At 39.7% G+C, this 20596-nt stretch overlaps 1 protein-coding gene across 1 annotated transcript in view; it reads right to left on the reverse strand.

Moving 5' to 3' along the window:
- Positions 1–3300, reverse strand: part of cntn3b (contactin 3b) — a 63008-nt gene extending 59708 nt beyond the window's left edge. The window contains 1 exon segment of the mRNA XM_079684930.1: positions 2996–3300. The gene's annotated coding sequence lies outside the window, so the exon portion shown is untranslated.
- Between the last annotated feature and the right edge of the window lie 17296 nt (positions 3301–20596).

The following is a 20596-nucleotide window of genomic DNA, read 5'->3' on the forward strand; positions in this document are numbered from 1 at the left end:
AGAAGCCTCAAGATTCTAAGAAGAAAATCTCTTGGAAATACTTTCTTTGCAAGTTGGCTGCTACACAGTTCATGGCACAGTGTCTCTGCTGATATGATGGATGTTTGCCCCTAAGCACAGCTTCATTCTGCAGCCTGTAAAACATGCAGTGACATTTTCATTTGTGAGCGTTTTCCACGGTAGCTGATTCGTGTCAGCATTAACGGCTCATTAAAAGGCCAAAAGGAATGCCATTTTTCTCCCAACCATTGTGTAAGAAGGGTCACCCTTGCCTTGAAAATTATTTCGGCGGACAGCTTTTCAGTGGCTCTCGCAGGAGAGCTTAAGAGTCTCATGATGCTCCAAAATCTATTCCAGAGCTCAGAGAATTGTATCACTTCTGACCTTCAAAAAAGCTGCACTAGTGTCAAACCTTGAGGAGCTGCATATAAGCCGAAGCTTTAGCAAAATCCCCCCCCCCCAAAAAAAACTCTGTACGCAGAGAAAACAACTCCCTCCGGGGTTTCGTGGGACGATGAAGGTGAGATGGCATTTTCTTTTTCTCCTTCGAAATGATGAGCAAAAGATTGCTCCGCCAAATGTAATGAGGCATCACACTTTCACCTCCACAGAAGCTAAATCTAATGGAAGTCATTGGCTAAACGCATTCCAGAGTAAATGAGATGACTTCTTGGTTAGCGGGGCTGTTGTTTGGCACATAATTGATAGGAAAGGTGGTTAAAGGCATCCATTTCACCCCCCCCGGAGGGCACCGTAATTGCAAAAAGAATCCAATAAGAGAGGGAGCAGAGGAGAGTTTGAATCACAGGGGTGTGCAGGCTCAAGGTTTTTGTATTCAGATCACAAAACAGAGTTGTGAGATCAAGATATATGAGATCCTGCACACACAAAAAACCTGTCAAAATTGCACAGCAGTGGCACAAAGGGTATGACTTCACTACCGTGTGTGATGCATTCATTCCCACTAACTCATTGTCTTTATGACTTTCTGCTGCCATCTTCATTAAATCACTCAGCAAGAGAACCTGGGAGAGAGGATCCGCCACCCGGGGACCGACTCCATCTGAATACACAGCTGCTCTGTGCTTTCGCCAATGAATGAAGAATTCACAATCAGCTGTGCACTGATGCCACCTAATTCACTCAGAGTAACTGCAGACATGACTATTACACATGAGCCAGGGTGGATCAAAAAGGAAATTAGAGAAGTCATTTGGAAATAAAGGCAGGGCTTAATATCTGCATTTCACGCTTTAGGATGCAGCGAAATTGTGAGATGAAAGGTGTTGTTGGGGTTGCGTAATAGCTTTGCATTATCTTAGATGTTTCCACGGCTCATTTCAATCAGAAAGGCTTCTCGTGTAATTGCAACCCAACCAGCTGTTACATTAACATTGATGAAAGAACTGTGTGCATATTCTCTCCTGAGAGGTTTCCTACATGTTTCAGGCAAGCTAAAGAAAAGCAAATAGCCACTTCACACATGTTTCTGACGCATGTATGAATAAGGAAGCATGATTACAACTGTGACTAAGGTCGCGTTTGAATGCCGGGGGACAGCATACAGCGATGAATAGGGAATGCACCGCTTTATTCACTCCAGTGAGAAGCAGGGACCTTAAGTGGACTGCATTTACACAGTGCTTTTCCAGTCCTCTCAAAGCACTTTTTCATATACAAGTCAGCATAACTCACATATTGCTTATATACTTATGAAGTTAACTAACGACCTTTCCATCCAGCTGTACCTCCTGAGTTATGTGGCCGAAACATTAGGCTCAAATATTAGGGGTTTCACACAATGCAAGAAAGCTGTCATTTAACTTTTAGCGTCTACATTTTTACCACGTATGGATAAACATCTGGGCAGGACGCTCTGGAGACAGCCGTGTATTTTCATGCGGAAAAAATAATCCCTGGACGACAGCCGGTCTCCCACAGTGAAACCTTCCTATGTTAAACACGGCTGCATCCCTCAGCTGCTGCCTAACGCAGGGGCAGGAGAGTAAGTGCACTTAAAGGAGAGGGGAGCAGCGATCCATTTCTCAACCCTATCATCAGCCAGGCACATCCCCTGGATCCTCAACCCAGACACAGCCATGACTGGAGGTCAAGCATGAGGAGCAGGAGACACTCACGCAGGCGCTTTACATTTCTTTTTTTATTATATTCAATCCATTTCACAACCTCTGTTGAAAAAGAATCTGGCAGTGCGGTGTAATTGCCACTCAGGTTCAAATCAAAAGGGCTTTTCGTAGGAAATGGTGCCACAAACTCATCCCCGCACAGCCTTATAGAATAATTCACTGCATTTCTTCAAAAACACGTTTCACCTCTAATTTGCTAAAGAATATTTGTGAGGGATCTATAAATAAACATGAGCAGAGAGTGATTACCATCCCTGCTGAATAGTAGGATACTTTGAAGCATTTTTTTGTATTTTATTCTGTTGGCCGGGTCTGTCTCGGTGGGGAGGGGGAAAGTATAGAGACCACTGGTGGCCAAATATGAGCTTTTCCAGGCAAAATTGTATGAATGGAGCTGAGCTATTTCATTCCTTAAATAACACTAGGCTGCAAAATTACCCTTGGAGATTTACTTAAAAATTGGAAATATCTGAATACTATGACGTAAAATCACAATTTGGGGAGGAATCTTAAAACATAGACTATTCCTCTGTGGGAATAATTGCCTTAAAACAAGTTACAGAGAGCTTTTCCTGAGCAGAGCGGCACCATATGGACTTTGTCCTAGATGAGGGAAATGAGCCCCAACAGTAGAATTCCCAGTAGGACCAAGCAAACCATTTGGAACTCGAGTAGAAATGCATTTATCAGCAGCATGCATGTGTGCCCACGATCAGCATGCACACACTGCCCAATGTAGATCACTAGATAAAACCACAGGGGTTATTTTGTTATGAAAATTAAATTGGATTTGCAACTAATTTTCAAATAAAGTTCATGCAGGGAGTGACAAAAAAAAGCATACTTACTTGTTCTATTTGTTCCTCTCCATTAAACTGGTTTGATTGTATTCCAGTGTCAGTTTTAGTGTGGCTCTAGTGAGCGGATGACATTTCTCTCAGTAACTCTGGTCCAGAGGAGAGGCTCCGGTTTGCTCTTAATTCTGCTCCGTAAAGTGCGCCTCTCGGTCCTGGAGGATGGGACTGACTGCAGCCCCTTCCTCGGTAAATCCCACACAGAGTCAGGGAGTTGGGGTTGATCCGCGCTGCACCCGGGATGCTCCGGTATTACACTCCACAAGATGTTGGCAAGAAGAAGCAGAGAGGACAGCCTCTGACCGGAGAGACTCTCACATTGTGCGCATCCCCGGGCTCTGCTCTCTTTGTACGCAGGAAGAAGCGCCCACTGGTGACGCGTGAACAAAAAAAACACCCATCGCAGCACAGTAATGCGCCACCAGCCTATATGGGCACCTGCCATTCCTCTGCTAGAGGGGAGAGACCACTTGATCTCCCGGATATATGTCGATATTAAAAGCAGAAACCAAGAGGGAATTTGATTTATAGGGATTTTATTCATGAGGTGTATATTAAAAAAATTGAAATATAAAGAGAAAATGCTAGGGATGACATTATGAAAATGAACAACACCTGATTATTTTTTCACAGAAACCAAACGACCTCATCTTAGTTTTTAAAGTGTTTTTGTGGTTAATTGATGCAGGGGATTTTGCAGTATTGTGTTCTGATTTGCAGCTTCTGCTGATCAATGAAAGAAGGGGAGATAATGGGGGGAAAGTGATGCATTCGAGAAAAAGGGAGGCTTTTAAAAATCAAATAAAAACATCAACGGTTATTTTTATTAGATGTAGAATGAGCCCACATGTAGTATTCTTCAGATACAGCCTTAATGAGAGCAGTGGTCAAATGTAACCAAGTACATTGACTTATGTGTCCTTCAGTAAACTATTGAGGTACTAGTACTTGAGTATGTCCAGCTACTTTTACTCCACTAAATGTATTTTACGTATTTAGTTAGTATAGGTTATTAATCCAACATATAAATAAATCATATATTATTAAATGTTAACCTACTAACTAGTAAATCATTTAGTTCAAATAAACCCCACTTGCCCCAATGCAACATTTAAGGATGAATACATTAATGCACCAACAATTTAATACATTATTTTAAAATGCTGAAATAGACCAATCTGCATAATGAGTACATTTACTTTTTGTACTTCAAGTATTTTTTTAATGCTAATACTTTTGTACTTTTACTTAATTACGATCTTGAAATGCAGGGCGTTCACTTGTAAATGAGTATTTTTACACAGTAGTATACTATAACTTATGTAAAAAAGTACTTCTTCCACCTCTGATAGAGAGTGAGAGGTACTATTAAGTGCAGTAGGTACACATGTGGTAGAGAATTACACAGATACAACCTGTCTATGTTGCAACAGACAGTTTTAAGTGTAATTTTGCAACAGAGTTCAGTCAAATGCTTATTAACATAAGGACTGATGATATGTGATTCTTGTATTACATGTTACTTTTATCCAAAGGGACTAATTGGGCAATCCCCACAGGAGCAATTTGGGGTGAAGTGTCTCAGGGACACAACGACATGCTGACTGCAGTGGGGTTTGAACCTGTACCCCCCTGATCCAACACCAACGCACAACCCACTCTGCCACACCCCTCCACGTTGTATGTTACACATCGGAGCTACAAGTATGTAGGCATGTTTAAAACATATTTCATGTGACCTTAAAACTGTTAGCAGTCCTCCTTTTAAGAAAAACAATCCTCGTTCTCTATTCCATCATGAATGTAGGACAGAGTTATTAACGTTTTTGATCGTCTTTAGAATGGGAAAGTTATGCACAACAGCCTCTTGTGATCAAAACCATTATTACAACAAAAAATATGTATGTTCCGAAAAGAGACACATTTACACTAGGTCCTGGAAATGTACCAATTAGGTCTTAGGTAAGACAGCCTTTATGTGCGCAGCTCCACTTGCTTGGAACATTCTTCAGCAAGAATTGAAACTGAGCAGTCTCATTCCTCTGCATGTTTTTAAAGCTAGGCTAAATGAAATGCTTGTTGATACTATGGGCACTTGTAAATGTCGATAACTATGTAAATGTATCCTGTAAATATAATGTATGATGTCCTTTATTGTTTTATGTTTCATGTGGAACCTATATGCTGCAGGTCTCCCTTGAAAAAGAGATCTCAATGGGACCAATCTCGTTAAATAAAGGTTTGAAATGAAAATGAAATGAAACCAATATTATATTGATATTGTGATACAAGACAAGCTATTGTTTTAGATTATTAATAATATTTTAAAAAGTGTATTTTCCCTGTTTCCAGAAAAAGTTTTTAGCTGATTTTACTTAGTCATCATATCTAATAGTGGACATATTTTGCAAAAGCACAAATAATGAAAGCTATATATCGCCACAATATATTTATATATATCAAGGTATTTGATCAGAAATATATATTTTCTCAATATCCCGAGAACTCATTTTTACCTTTTCCAATACACAGGGGAGGAAAACAAATTAAGTTCAGACTTGTAAAATCTCATTGGGAAGCTTCTGTAAAGAACAGTTAAGCTCCTAAAATCATCACTGCAGGATCCTGATTTAATCCAGCATATATTGTGTATATCCTTGATTTGTTACCACAAGGAAGTGAACCAGTCAGTTCAGATACTAAATACATCGGATAAGCAATATAATGAATCAATATACTGAATAATTGAAAGAGCCAATTCTTTTTCAGGGTCAACTGCTAAAATTGAACAAGATTTCTTCCCAACGGAGATATCGTACATCCTCTCGAATTAAAAGAAGCGCATATCATTTAAATGTGTGGCTTTGATTTTAAATATGTGCAACAACACAGCTTTAATTCAGGCTGGAGAGCAGAAGCCACAACATTACAACATGTGAAGCTCGTTGTCATAACATATAAAAAAAGGTCTCCCACTTTTGCTCTTTAAGACATTTCATCTACAACAATCTTTTCGAGAGCAAAGAAGTTTGTAATTCCGATGTTGTCAGCAACCGTGAAAGGGTTTGTGACACCTTTTGTTAAGACTGGATATCTCTTTTTCAAAACTCCTCATCAGATGTGCCAAGAATTTTCTTTCAAGCCAAAGGAAGAGTTGAAAGACTCATTTTCGTAAAAAAAAAAAACGGACAGAAAAATGAAAGAAGAATGAGACTGCAGACATCCAGCCTTATGTTTCCCCACCTATCACTCATCACACTAAATAAATCTCTCTATCTCTGCAAAGATAATTGATGTTAGTTCTATCTAGTGCAATCCATTTGATTGACTTAAATATTAAAATGATGGAGATATGAATAGTTAATGTTTCTGGGCACAGGAGAGCTCCGGGGGGGGATTCACAGAGACTGATGGGAAATGCAGAGGAGGTGAAATGCCATTAATTAAGGTCATTTGGTATCTTATTGGTTGTGGAGAGGTGGGCAGGATGGGGGGGGGGGGTTGTGTTTGAAAGAAATGACAGTTCAAGGTCAGCAGCGATATGAGGCTGCCACAGCAGATAATGCAGCCTCACCCACGGGTAACTAAGGTGGGGAAATGAATAATGAAAACATTGTGCACGTACGAGCGTTTGAGAGCAGAAGACCTGCTGAAGTGTCCTGGAGGAAGACACTGTAAGTCAACCCGGGTAGGGAGTCTATATCTGAATCTGAACTCTGACGCATTTAAATGTTGAGGAGACGATGTGCATTTCAAAGGAATTATCTGTCAGATCTTAAGTGTTTCAACCTGTTTTAAAATCCTCCGTTTTAAGTGTCAGATTTCAACTTCTGATGAAGGCGGAGAAGAGTCTGGCGTTTTATAAACTCTCAATTTCTTTGCGTGGTTTTGGAAAAGTCATTACTGCATGCGTCATATTGCTATTTCCAGAATATATACTGTATGGCTGCCTGAAGATGCTACTAACTGGGCATGTTAGGTGTGCTGCTTCGTGTGTTTTTAAAGAAATATTTACAACAGCAAACATATACACATTGTTTCATGTATTTTTTTGCCTGCACACCCTTTCACAATTATGTATGAATGCTGATCCAAAATGATTAGTTTTTAAACTCCCAATGCTTCAAGGCAATGGAGGTATAATCCATCCGTTTCAGGGCTAATGGCGAACTTGTGAAATTAATTAGGATATGACAGAAAAAAAGGCGGGAAAACAAACTAAGACTTGAAGTTAAAACAGACATGCCACATAAACAAATTAAAACAGTTAACAAAGATCATGTTAACTTGGTACTACTGTTAAAATCTATATTTAACCATGAGTCAAGATCTGAAATAACACAGTTTCATCATTTCACAGACTTTTTCACAGATAAAAGGAGAAACATTACGGAAAATCTCTGATTGTGTCTGAATGCAGTGTGTTTGGTTTGACTGAGTTAGGATTCTCTCAACAATGGGGGAGATTATTCATTTAAATTGCATCTCTTGGGTTCCTCTGCTGAGCGTTGCCAAGGGTTGAGGTTAGAGTTACTCTTTCTGCTGTGCAAAATATAAATAGCAAACAGATGGTAGCAGATTCACATCATTAATGTATTCTTAAAGACATAAAAGGGCCTACACACAAATCAGATAAGATGACGGCTCGGTAACTTTACACTTCCTGCTATTTAACACAATACTAAATCCCATTAAGCTGACTAGCTCCGGACAAAATGTTACATGAGTAATTATTATCAATTCTCTCTCTTTATACTTGGTTTTCTGAAGGACACTGCAAGAGGAAAGAGATAAGAAAACAATAGGAAAGTGATCTGAAGGATGAAACGCACCTGAAGGTGTACAGCGCTTCCCGGAGAGATATAGCTTTGACTGAGAATCCAGAGTTTTTTTATCTCCGGGCTTGGCAGCACACAGCACTTCTTTCATTGTTGTTACTGCCAGTTCTCTAAAGTTGGAGGTATAACAACATCCACTGGCGAGAATAACACTTTATGTTTTATTGGTGCACTTTGGGTCCGTGCTGCAAAGAAAAGCCAAGTGGGCAACACCTCACAGTGAACTTGTCAAAGGTGGAACAAGTGGAGACAGTAGAAAGACGGAAAAGAGACACACTAAGAACAAGAAACCAACATTTGTACTTACTGTATGATGCTTCATCCATTACATTACATAACATTACATGTCACTTGTTAGACGCTTACACACTCAATACTGTGGGCAATCCCCACAGGAGCAATTTGGGGTGAAGTGTCTCAGGGACACAACGACATGCTGACTGGTTTGAACCTGTGACCCCCTGATCCGAACACCATTACACAACCCACTGCGCCACACACGCCTCCATCCAATGCAAATACAGTACAGTAGTGCTAATGAAGAGAATTCCATTTTGATAGATGCAATAATGGGGGTAAACGAAACTACATTTTATGTAAAATGTAGGATAATTGTGTAAGGAACACAAACGTAATACTGACATAAAACCTACTTGGCTAATGTTAAAAGAACAAGAGACACTAGCTGATATTAGTTTTGTCATGTAATATTTTTAGTCAATATAAGGCTAAGGACAAACTGGTTAGTTTTTTAAAAAGCGTACTTTGGTGGTTTATCTCTGGTGACATGATGATATGTTTAAAGTCCAGGTTCATCAGAGCGAACAAAAGGCATCAACACAAAACAAATCTTTACTCAAAGTATGTAAGGAGGCCTGAATGTCACACTGTGGTTCGTGTCAAGAAAGGTGGACAATGTTAAAGACTTTCTTTTTAAGAAGTTGGTTTAATACCACGATGTTACATGCACCTCAAATGAACAATTGGAAATGTTGGATTGTGGTTACCTCCATTCTTAAAGTCAGTTAAAGTAGAATCAGTAATATCAATCCCTTACATATTTAAAAAGTACAACTTGTATCATTTTACAGTATTTTCCAAACCAAAAATTATTCATTTTGCAGAGAAAACTCATGCCTCAACAAGCTTCCTTCTGCAAATGTATATTTTAATACAAAGCATTACAAACTTGAAAGAATAGTCAATACAATTAGCACTGTTTTGATTAACCATCTACAACCTACCCAGTTTATTCTCAGTGTGGACAAGTATTGTTCAAACCAACAGAAGCTAAGACAGCTTCTTGGCATCTTAACAAGAGCATTTGGCAAAGTGCTGCCAACCTGCGATACACAATCTATTAATGTAGTTATTATAATCCACTTCTTTCTCCCCGTTAGTGGCTCTGCCAAATTATAAGGTACGGACTTCTGGAACATGCATTTTTTGGGAGGGGTTATTCACCTAATTTATGGGATACGGAGACAGAAGTGCACAATTCTATCAACCGTTGTTTCAGCCAGACTTAATGTTGTTAGTTATCCCACAATAAGCCTGAAACACAATCTTTGTTATTAACCCCCCCTCACTGCCAATATAGCAAAGGGGGCTGAAACAAAGAGGAACAAGACTTTAGTCGAGGGTCTGAATGGACAATGGCTCCCTCATTTGATTGGTCACTCCAAACAACCCATACTCACCAATGATGGACGAGGTAGGCCTACTCAGATCTTAAGTAAAATTATTAATATCACAGTATAAACAAATAATGGTACAGAATACTTTGTATATCAGACCATAGATAATGCCCACACACACACACACACACACACACACACACACACACACACACACACACACACACACACACACACACACACACACACACACACACACACACACACACACACACACACTCTGGATGCTATGTGTTGCAATTTACTGTGAAATGGCAAACAAGTGACAAGATGTGTAATTAGTTACGGAGTTATACTGTGTTTTGAGTGCTATTCAGTCTGACAGCAGTTTCATCAGAATTTACATTTTCTTACATTGGTTTTGCCATTTCTAGTAAATACATCCCCTGTTGGTTGTTGCAATAGTCTGAATGCTCACGATGTGTTTCCACCTACTTGTTGCCGTGAGTCAATGCACTAATATGTGTTTTGTATTTTTTCAGTTTGGAAGTAGTGACGCTTCCCGTTAAACCTTGTTGTGCATTGTTAGTTCTCAGTGAATTTGCATAATGTATTTGTTCTTCAAGTACAGCTGTAGCAAAGAAAGAGGTGATTCAAGCTGTTCACCATTTGGTATAATTTCCTTAAGTGAATGAATGGAAAATCAACACGTAATGAAAAAAGACCCCATGGTTTGATGATTGATAGGTGTGTGGGCTGTCTTTTATTTTGACACACAGAACAATGGGGGCTATCCACCCTTATCCACAACGTAAAGTAATTCACACAGCCTCTCCCCTCTTCTCTCTGAAAAAAAAGATGGCATTCATTTTTTTAAATATGTCGTGTAGCAATAGATTTTTTTTTTCTTCTCAAGAGGGTAACAGAATGTGTATTTTATGTTAGTATTTCAAAAAATCTCCTGGGGAAGAATCCCCCCAGACCCCCCTGCAGGGGTTGGTTTTCAGCATGTCAATTTTTTCACCTGTTGGGAAATTGTAGGATTGGCTCCAGGTCGCCCTTTTTATTTACCACAAGACAAATGTGCCTTTTTATTTCATAGAGTTCAATTTTGATTGACACAGAGAAATAACCGAAACCTCACGCGTGGCGTTTCACTGTCAAGGGGGGCGATATAGCGTGTATGTAATTACATTGCAAATACTGACTTGAGCCCCACCACTGTATGGGTTAGCCCTACCATAGCTTACCCAACAAAAACACTCTGTAGCCGCCACTGGTTATTTGTTAAAACACTTTCTTTCTTGTGTCTTGTTGCCACCTTGCAGATGCCAAGCAACCAATGCAGACATACAGAAGTACCAGCTGTTAAACCAGCTGTTTTTTTACCTTGTCACATGACTTTAAAAGTACATGGAACAAGGCTTATGAACTACCAGCCTATTCAAAATTAAACACAAAAGTCCCTAGAGCTGATGATGTGATTATTACCATTTATTTTATTTATGTCAAAAATGTCACAGCATTAACAACGATCTGACAAGCAACATCATCTTTCTCATGTTGAAAATCAAGCAATGTGAAACATTACACTGTACTGTACAAACAGCTTAATTGTTATTAATTATCCATAACTACTAAGCCAGCATTTGCCTACAATGGATGCTGAACATGTCCTAACCATGAAATGTTAATGTGGTAACATGTACAGTACACTAAGTGGTTAGCTTAAGGAATTCTTAATGTCTACATAAAATCAGTAACCATTAAATATAGCCTACGCAACCACAGATTCACACAACTTTGGAGGAGGAAAATGTTCAATTTATGGGCTGATATGGCTACACGGACCAACGGTTATTTTTGAATTACTGTAGAGTACATCATGCTTATTTGTAACAGCTGAATTATTATGGCAAAAGTATACCTCAGAAATGTATGGTTTAGCTTGACCGTTGGTTCTTATAAAGGACTTAGCTAACATTAGCTTACCACACTGTAAGGCACTAGAATGGTTTGAAGTGTACCGACTGACCAATGAATATGTAACAAGCAGAAATATAGTATTGCTTTACATCCATGCCTTTTTCAGTCAGAAACTCAGACAGCAGGTACCGCTTCTCTTGCTAAGCTAGTTAGCTTGAGCTACACTTGTTTAAGCTGTCTTTTTGACAGTTTCTCAATGACTATGGTATTAATACGCTACCGTAAGGTGTTGTAGGCCTAATTGTAATAGTACACTTATATAAAAGGATTACTCTTTTGGGAGTTTTACCTAGTTTTAACATATCAGGAAGTTAAGATGCCAATTTATTATTATTTGAACATGTTACTGCACTTTTCATTGTAATAAAACGTGTAGTGTTTCTTATATTTCTGTTACAAGTTGTTCCAACAATATTATTTCACTACAAACAGCCTACAGCAGAGCCAATGAGAAAAGTTTATTTTCTTACTTTTCTAAACCGGCTAAAATATGTTCACCACTGATTCAGTAATATTGATGGATTTACTGACCTGCACTTGAACTTAAGTTACTTTAATGATCACTGAATTAGAGAAGTGCTGCAGAGTCAAGTCAATCAAAAGCTGTATCATCAATAATAAGTGCAAACTATGGCAAGAGGCTGGGAAGTTAGGAAGGCAAAAAGAGGGAAATAAAATGTGAGCAAATGAAACTGTCTGGAAATTATAAGCTACTACACCTACGAGCACTCTTTTATAAACCATATCACTACAGGCAGGAGGTGGAATTAGCCGAGGGAGCTTGTAAAGATGTAATTCAGAGCGAAACATTTCACACGGGCTTGTAAAACAGGTTGTCGGGGTAATGGAGATTTACAAGAACATTCTTTTACAGAGATGGGACATATAAAAGTGTTTCAAGTCAAACAAAAAATGAGATCAGACATATTCAACATTTTATTTAAATAATACATCGGGTCAAGTTAATATCAATTTGCTTATGGGCCAAATAGTTTGAGCCCTCAACACTGCCCTCTCCCAACCAGGACCAGAAGATTCAAGGCTTTTATTGTCATTTGTAAATAGCTACAGTGTAGTTATGACAATGAAAATCTTAGGTCAAAGGCTCAAGAAGAACCCTAACCTAGGCTGTGAAGAGGGGGAACAATCACATCCTCAAATCTAACTCTCAACATTGGAGCCCCTCAGGGCTGTGTGCTCGGCCCTCTCCTGCAATTAAAGTAGGACTGCATGGCCACTCATAGCACCCACACATTATTAACTTATCTGATGTAAGGTCTGTAATGGGCCTGATCACCGATGGGTGAGCAGACAACCTACATAGAGGAGGTTATAGCCCTAAGACCTTTTCACCATTATAAGAACCTCCATCTAAACGTCTGCAAAACTATATTACTATATTAATAAAGGTCCATCTTATCTTATATCAGAAAATGATATTTTCTTTGAGACTAGGTTAAACACATTTCACTGAATCTGAATCCAGAGAAAAAAAAGTTGCATCTCTCTTTAGGGTCATTTCTATAATCATAGTGTTGTCCATGACAATCATTCAGCTTCTAAGTGCAATTGTATTGGATGTCCATTCACAGTGCAGAGAAAGGATTACATTGCTTACAATTTGGAGGATGCTGCACTCTTGCTCAATACTGGACCAATTTCAAAAATGGTTGTCCCCATTAGTCTCACAAGACATGGGAAACATGGTTCCGGGTTGTAACATACCAAAGTTACTTTTTAATGAGCGTTGCTTAAGAGATCTACGATTTTAATTGCAACCAACTGCTTCCCTGTAATTGCTGTGCACATGACAATAAATCACTTTTAACTGGGAGCTATATATGGTCATTATGGTTGGATATTGGGGTTCTATGTACTGACAGATGTCACGGTATCTGGGTCAGGGTTTTTCTTTCATGTTGACTGATTTCATCTACTGCCTTTCCCATGGGTTATGCTCTTTCCACATGCTTGCATATATTTAATATTTAGATTTTGTGTCATATTTGTGGCTAATGTTGCCATTTCTGCACCATTGCAGGCAGAGATGGCAAAAGTACACACATACTTTACTCAAGTAGAAGTACAGATACACCTGTTTAAAAATACTAAAAAGTAGAAGTACTGACTAAACTTCTTTACTCAAGTGAAAGTAAAGAAGTATGGGCTTTGAAATGTACTTCAGTAAAAAGTACCCATAGCTAGCAGCTGTTTTAAAGAGTACCTGACCTCCCTTTATATTAATAGAACAATAATGTCATTGTTAGCTAATGAATGTTTCCATGCTGAACAACGGCAACATGACAACGTTTTCATTGGTCCCTCTTCTTTAGAGAAGACCAGGAAATGATGGATACACGGATCGTGTTCAAATCAATAATCACGCAATGACTCTAAATAATAACGATCACGCCACCAAACACACATTCAAACTTAAGTAACCAGCCTGTTTTGAAAATATAAGAAGTAGAAAGTACAGGTATTTGTGTTAAAAATGTAAGAAGTCAAAGTAAAAAGTCGTCCGAAAAATAAATAGTGGAGTAAAATACTGATACCAGAAAAATGTACTTAAGTACGGTGACAAAGTATTTGTACTCCACTCCGATTGAAGGAGAGGAATAGTGATAGACTCATTTCATGTGTCTTTGGCAGCCTTCTCCTAAAAGCACTAATCTAACTTAACAGGAGGGGAACTTGGTGAAAACAGCCAGTTATTTTTAATGGCGTAAGCAAGTCTTTAAAGAACATGGTGGTGGTGATGAAAGCTAATGCTCTATATTCTGCTCTGACAGCCCCTGGGTGCCAATTTAGGTGTTAATATGGCATTAAAAGAATCTTGTAGACTGCTTCATTTAAACATGCGGGAATGCGGTTGCCCGTGCTTGCTTTTTCAAGTATGAGGCACTTTGAATGAAAGAGTTATGAACAAGTTTTTTTATGTAGCTGACTCGCATTTGGTCCATGTTTTTCTCTGCTCATGTCTCGAAGTCTAGTGATGTTTTGTGCCATTCGTGTCTGCAAACTACATCTCTTATGCAGGCAATTAACTTTAAAATTAACCGAATTGAACAGAAGTCTTGTTATGTGTTTATGAAATTGTCTTGTACAGGCAATGATAGTCAAATCGTGTATACGGCATAGAAAAACAGTATGAATTGGATGTTTATTTCCATGAATGGTAAGAAAGAGCGGGGACCTCTTAGGGAGATATCTAAATAGTGCATGAAGCTGAGAGCCTTTTAGTGATCACACATGGTCTTTTCTGCAGATGTTGATACACTGATATTCGGAAATGTACTGTAAGTGATTCGAGAGAGAGAACCGATGGCGGCATTCAACGAAATTTTCCAGGAAGGAAGGATCATGAGGACATTAATTGGTATGATTCACTCCCGCGTTGAGCACAATAAGCAGCTGTGTTTTTACATTGGAGCGAGACCGCGATCTTCGGCGCCTCCGACTGTGCACAGCCTTTTTTTTCTTTACCTGGACGATTTTGAAAGTTTTGCCAGTTGTATATAAAGATGTTCCTGTTGTTCTGTCACATGGCCCTGCCAAGCTGGGGCCTTTGTTCCTTGGCAGCATGCCACCCCACAAACCACTGCCAGAGGAACTGTGTCATGCCCTGCTCACTTTGGTGTGTAGACAAGGAACGCAGGGAATAATCCATTCCATTTGATAGCTCTCTGGCATGATTTTGAGTGGCTGTCACGGCAACTTAAGAACAGATTTGCTGTCAAAACTGAAATATTATGTATATCACTACCCATCTATTAAGGCACATGCTGGCCCCCAGGCCTCACAGCTCTCAGTAAGCTGAGAGAATAGTTATTTATCCGCAATCTCTGCTCTACTCGGTATATGTAGCTTCAGCAAGAAAGTTTGAAAAACACCATTTTTAAAGAGAAACTTCCCAGAATCTAATACATCATTCTCTTGTACAGAGATGCAGAAGGCAGCTATCTAACAGAGGTGCAATTACATTATCTTGTTTCTAATCAGTCACTGAACAAATTCTAATTAGAAGTACAATTTGGGTGTCCAACTGTAGAAGGAGAGAAAATGAAAAACTGATCAGACAGTCATTACACCAACTCTTAAACTTTGTCCTGGAGCAATGCCGACTGATCTAGGCCAAAGTCAGCCAAGACAATATTGCACAGCTGGACACAAAGGAGCAATCTAACTAAGTATTCCTTCTGCCACAGGGCTTTTCACTGATGGAAAAATGTAGAAACATGTCTTGGCGCACGGTGGGTGTCAGGGTCAGTATCAGGGTTAACAACCGAACAGCCTCTCAACACTTCCTGCAGACTTTTTAAATCTAGCACTGCTTTCCAAACTGCCCCTGCACTGTGGTCCACTCTGAGCCCGTAAAATGGGACAGGTAATAACCATCACAACAACATTAATCTCAATAAGACTAGGCTAATGGAACGTGTTGGAAGCAGCACATTTGTCAGTAAAGAGACCACATGGATCCAACAAGGACCAAAGGCAGAGCTCGACTGCTAAATGGTTTGGCCTTAGCAGTAATTACCAAAATAAGTACTCCATTGTACTATTAATCAAAAGATAACAGTGTAACAATGCTTAAAAGAAAACATCAACTTTTATACAGTACTGTGTAGTCTACCAAAACACCGTTACAATTATCTGGTGCATGCAGAGCTCTCTAACTTTATGGATGAGAAAGTGCCTGTCTTCTGTGACTTATCACTCAGAGGCCTTTGGAGGTCCACTGGTATTAATTAAGACTAGAACAAACTTCTTTACACAGCTCTGGCAAAAGCTCAAATCTTACTAGCTGCCAAACAACTTGTCTTATCACTGGTTGCGAGGTTACTCCATGGATTCACTTTGGTTCAGATGAATAAAGTCCCTTGGGAGACATTTAGGCCTCACCTTCTGCCATTACTTCTGCCTACTCGGTGCTTCAGCTGGGTACAATCAGAAAATTGTCAAAAAACAAAAAATACATTAATGGCAGCATCTGTGCTGTGAGATGGACTTTTGTTGATGTTTAGTATGATGAGATACAAGGTTAGAAGCAACAAAACATCTGTTTCCAAATCTGTTACCACATCAGAATGACCTGCAAATGTGTATTTATGCCGACAAATGTTGGCAAGCGCCATTATAAATGTGGCTGCAGCACAGATGCTCTGCTTATGAAACGTTTCCAGTGGACATTGAAACTCGAAGGAGCCGTGACTGAGCGGGGCGCAGCTGGAACATTCAGCAGTAACCCTGACGCTCCCGTGGTTATATCAAAGGCTGCCTCAAAGGAACAATAGTGTCCCATATTAGGGTTATTCGGTTTGAATGCTGTAAAGCTCCAACCAAACAGTTCGAGATCACAAAATAATAATAATAATAATAATAATAAAGCACTTTTCATACAACACGTGTAGCTCAAAGTGCTTTACAAAATGACACATCATAAATTTAAAAACAACAAGAAATTCCCCTCAGATTATTTGTTTCGAACTTTAAAAAGGTATGCAGCAAAATATAACATTTGATATGATTAATAGACACAAGGAGGAAAATACCATGGCTCATAGCTGAACACATGTAAGATAGCGCAGTTCCTTGTTGTTAGCATTTCAAATCACTTTTAATAGTTTTCTTCTTAACACAAAATCGTTGTTATTGATTCCTCTAGCATGGCAAATGAAAATAAATTGCATTCTTTCAAGAGACCGTATTATACTTTTTGGGGTTTTCCCTTTCCTGTAGTGTGTTATAGGTTTGTGTGCATGTAAATGGTCTGCAAATACTAAAATCCCAAAGTTCCCTTTCCCTCCCACACACACTCCCCCGCTGCATGAAGCACCTCCATTTAAGATAGATAAGATAGGATGTACTTTATTGATCTCAAAATGGGATTTTTTTCCCGTTGCAGCAGCATAACAAAACAAGGCATTGCACATAACTAGAAATTAAAAGATTAAAAAGAAAAATAGAACATTAAAGCATGTTAACATGTCACAGTATAGAGGCACGAAATAAAGCAATATTTGACGAACAATGGCGTGTATGAAAAGAACCTGTCGGAAAAATAAGAAAGGCAGTATCATAGATTGTATAACAGAAGTGGAAGTTATAACTGTCTCTTCACACATTTCTTTGTTTGCTGTCTTTAAAGTTGTGAATTGGGCATTTTGGCTGGGCTATTTTCTTTATTAAGGAACCAGTGGTGAAAGGAACGGGCAGAGCTGAGAAGAGCATAATGCTGAATCAGACATTTTACGGCTTGAAGTGAAAACACACTGTGGAAGTGTTAAATTGGTTCAAATGTGTGGATGGTAACGCTTTAAAAATGATCATCCAGCTGTGGTCCTGTTGATAGGAGCATCAAATCAGAAAACACAAACGACTCATTATGCGATTTAACACTGAGGATTTGTATAGAAATTAGGGGAATTTATTATTCTGGTTAGGAACTTGGTATTTATTATTATACTTCTGCTAACGCCTTTGCAACATCTACAAATACCGTAATTTTCGGACTATAAGCCGCGCCTTTTTCCCTATTTTTCGACGCTGCGGTTTATATAACGGTGCGGCTAATCTATGGATTTTTACAGCTAACGACCAACACCTTTAACTCTATGGGCTCTATGGCCGGTCCGTGGACCCCCACCTTTAAGCGGCGGGTTCCAGCAGGAAAAGCTGGAGGCCGGAAAAGAGTGAGACAGGTAGCGCGCAAAAGTAAAAGTGGAACCGAGAGTGGTATGCTGCTGCGGCTTATATTCAGATGCGGTTTATAGTCCGAAAATTACGGTACATACTTTCTGGAGTTATTGTAGAATTGTTCAAAAGTGTAGGCGTGTGTGGATAGAGCCTTGGTGTGGAGATCAGATGGTCACAGGTTCAAACCCCGCTGCAGTAAGTGTGTCGTTGTGTCCCTGAGACACTTCACCCCAAATTGCTCCTGTGGGGATTGCCCACAGTATTGAGTATGTAAGTCGCTTTGGATAAAAGGGTCTAACAAGTGACATGTCATGTAATGTAATGTAATCAGTGGCGGTGTAAACCCAACATGTTACCCAAAACTCAGATAAAAATCAATCGATATGTAAATAACAACATTTAAATAACCTCTCCCCTTGTCTTGTACACTATAGAAACAAATAAGTACAAATGAGATTAAGATCACATTTATTAACCCCTGAGGGCAAATGTAGTTCTTCACATTCACACCAACGCAACTCCGGTTCAAGCTCCATGCTAGAGCTTTTCAGGTTCAGAACCAGTTCTTCGGTTTAGCTCCGGCTCTTTTCACACTGCCCAGAGTCCGACTGGTGCTGCGTCATCGTTTGCGTCATGACGTAACCGTTTGCGTGTCTGCTTCATAAAGCCAAACCGTGCGGAAACCCCTCACAGCTGACAACGACAACAATAACAATGGCCGATTGTGCTCCAGCTTCCTCTGTACCTCTTCGGAAGACCAGATTCCCAGTAGGTAGCTGGTCTCTTCAGTGGACCACTGCTGCATGTTAAGTTTCTCCATCGTTGTGTACAAACTGGATAAAACGCAGGCTTTTTGTTGTTGTTCAGGAGTTGATCCCGCCCCTTCCCCTGCCCCTGCCCTCGACGTAAGCGTGACGTATGTGGTGCTTTTGCTCTAGCCGGACAATTTTTTGGTGCTCGAAACGAACCGGATTCCGGAGCTAAGAGGCGGCTCCGCTGCGGTGTGAACAGGAAAACCCAGTGGTTTTCAAGCTCCAGCTCCGAACCGGCCCTGAAACACGGTTGGTGTGAATGAGGTATCAGGTGTTATTTTAGCATTAACGTCATAGGGCCAAAATACACACATATACAAAAAGCAGGACCGATAGACATGCACAAATGGATACAAGTTGAACATAACATTTTGACATTTGAATATGTTTTTATGTTTCTAGTTATAGCGCTTTTTATCATACTTTAAATGATTGTTTTATTATTTTACTCCTATTGTGTGTTTTTGGTCTTATATCAGGACTCGAACCAGCCACCCTTGGGTTCCCAAGCCAAGTTTTTACTTTACATTTCCACACATTATCATGGAGAGAGACTAGTACACAGCACAATATACTGTAGCACTGCAACCCACTGAAAAATGTGTTTATATGCAACAGTAGCATTAATGAAACGTAATGCCACCCACCATCTACCCTGACCACATCCCCACGGATTCAGTTAAGCACATAAATGTAGCGCTTCATTGACTCAGAAAACATTTTCTGTGAACCTAATCCAGGCTGTTAGTATAATCATCTTTATAACATAATTGGGGAAACGAGTACTACACAAATCCTGTGTGGGGTTAAGCACAAATGGCTCCATGCTGACCGCCACAGCTCCGTTGATGGCGCTGTATTAGCGTAGCATGGACTCCCATTTGTGCATTTTAGCTTAACTCACTCAAAAGATACGTACATAATTTAAGAGTTCTGTGAATCCAGCCCTCTAATTTCCATTATTGACAACATCCCATTATTGATGGCGGCAGAAGCCTAAGCCTGGAGGGTTCACAAGATTTGAACTGTTGGCAGAGCACACTGTGTGCAGCTTGCCAACACACACACACACACACACACACACACACACACACACACACACACACACACACACACACACACACACACACACACACACACACACACACACACACACACACACACACACACACACACACACACACACACACACACACACACACACACACACACAAATCCAAGAGTGAGCAGCATTAGACTGTGGAAGGTGACAGTGGTGCGTAAGCTATTTAAAGTAGTCACATTGAGGCAAAGTGCAAATAATATCACACAAATCAATGCATGGTGATACAAAGATAAAGATTGCACAGTTAGTTATTGCACTTGGAGGGTTAGGAGTGAAACCAGTGTGAACGTAACCTGGCATAAATGGCGGTGTTTGAGGTATTATTGGATGCCTGAGACATGAGGAACTCTGTATCCTGAATTTTTCCGAAGGGTGACCACAAATGTCTCTTGGAAGATTTGAAGTTATGAGCCTGCATCAACAGCCATTCACACAGTCGGAAACATCCTTTGTCGGACGATATTTGATGTTGCAGAATGTCTGATTTTATATAGAATGAAAAAGGGGCCTTATTATTC

This window comes from Notothenia rossii, assembly GCF_949606895.1.
Source record: "Notothenia rossii genome assembly, chromosome: 5".
Taxonomy (NCBI): domain Eukaryota; kingdom Metazoa; phylum Chordata; class Actinopteri; order Perciformes; family Nototheniidae; genus Notothenia; species Notothenia rossii.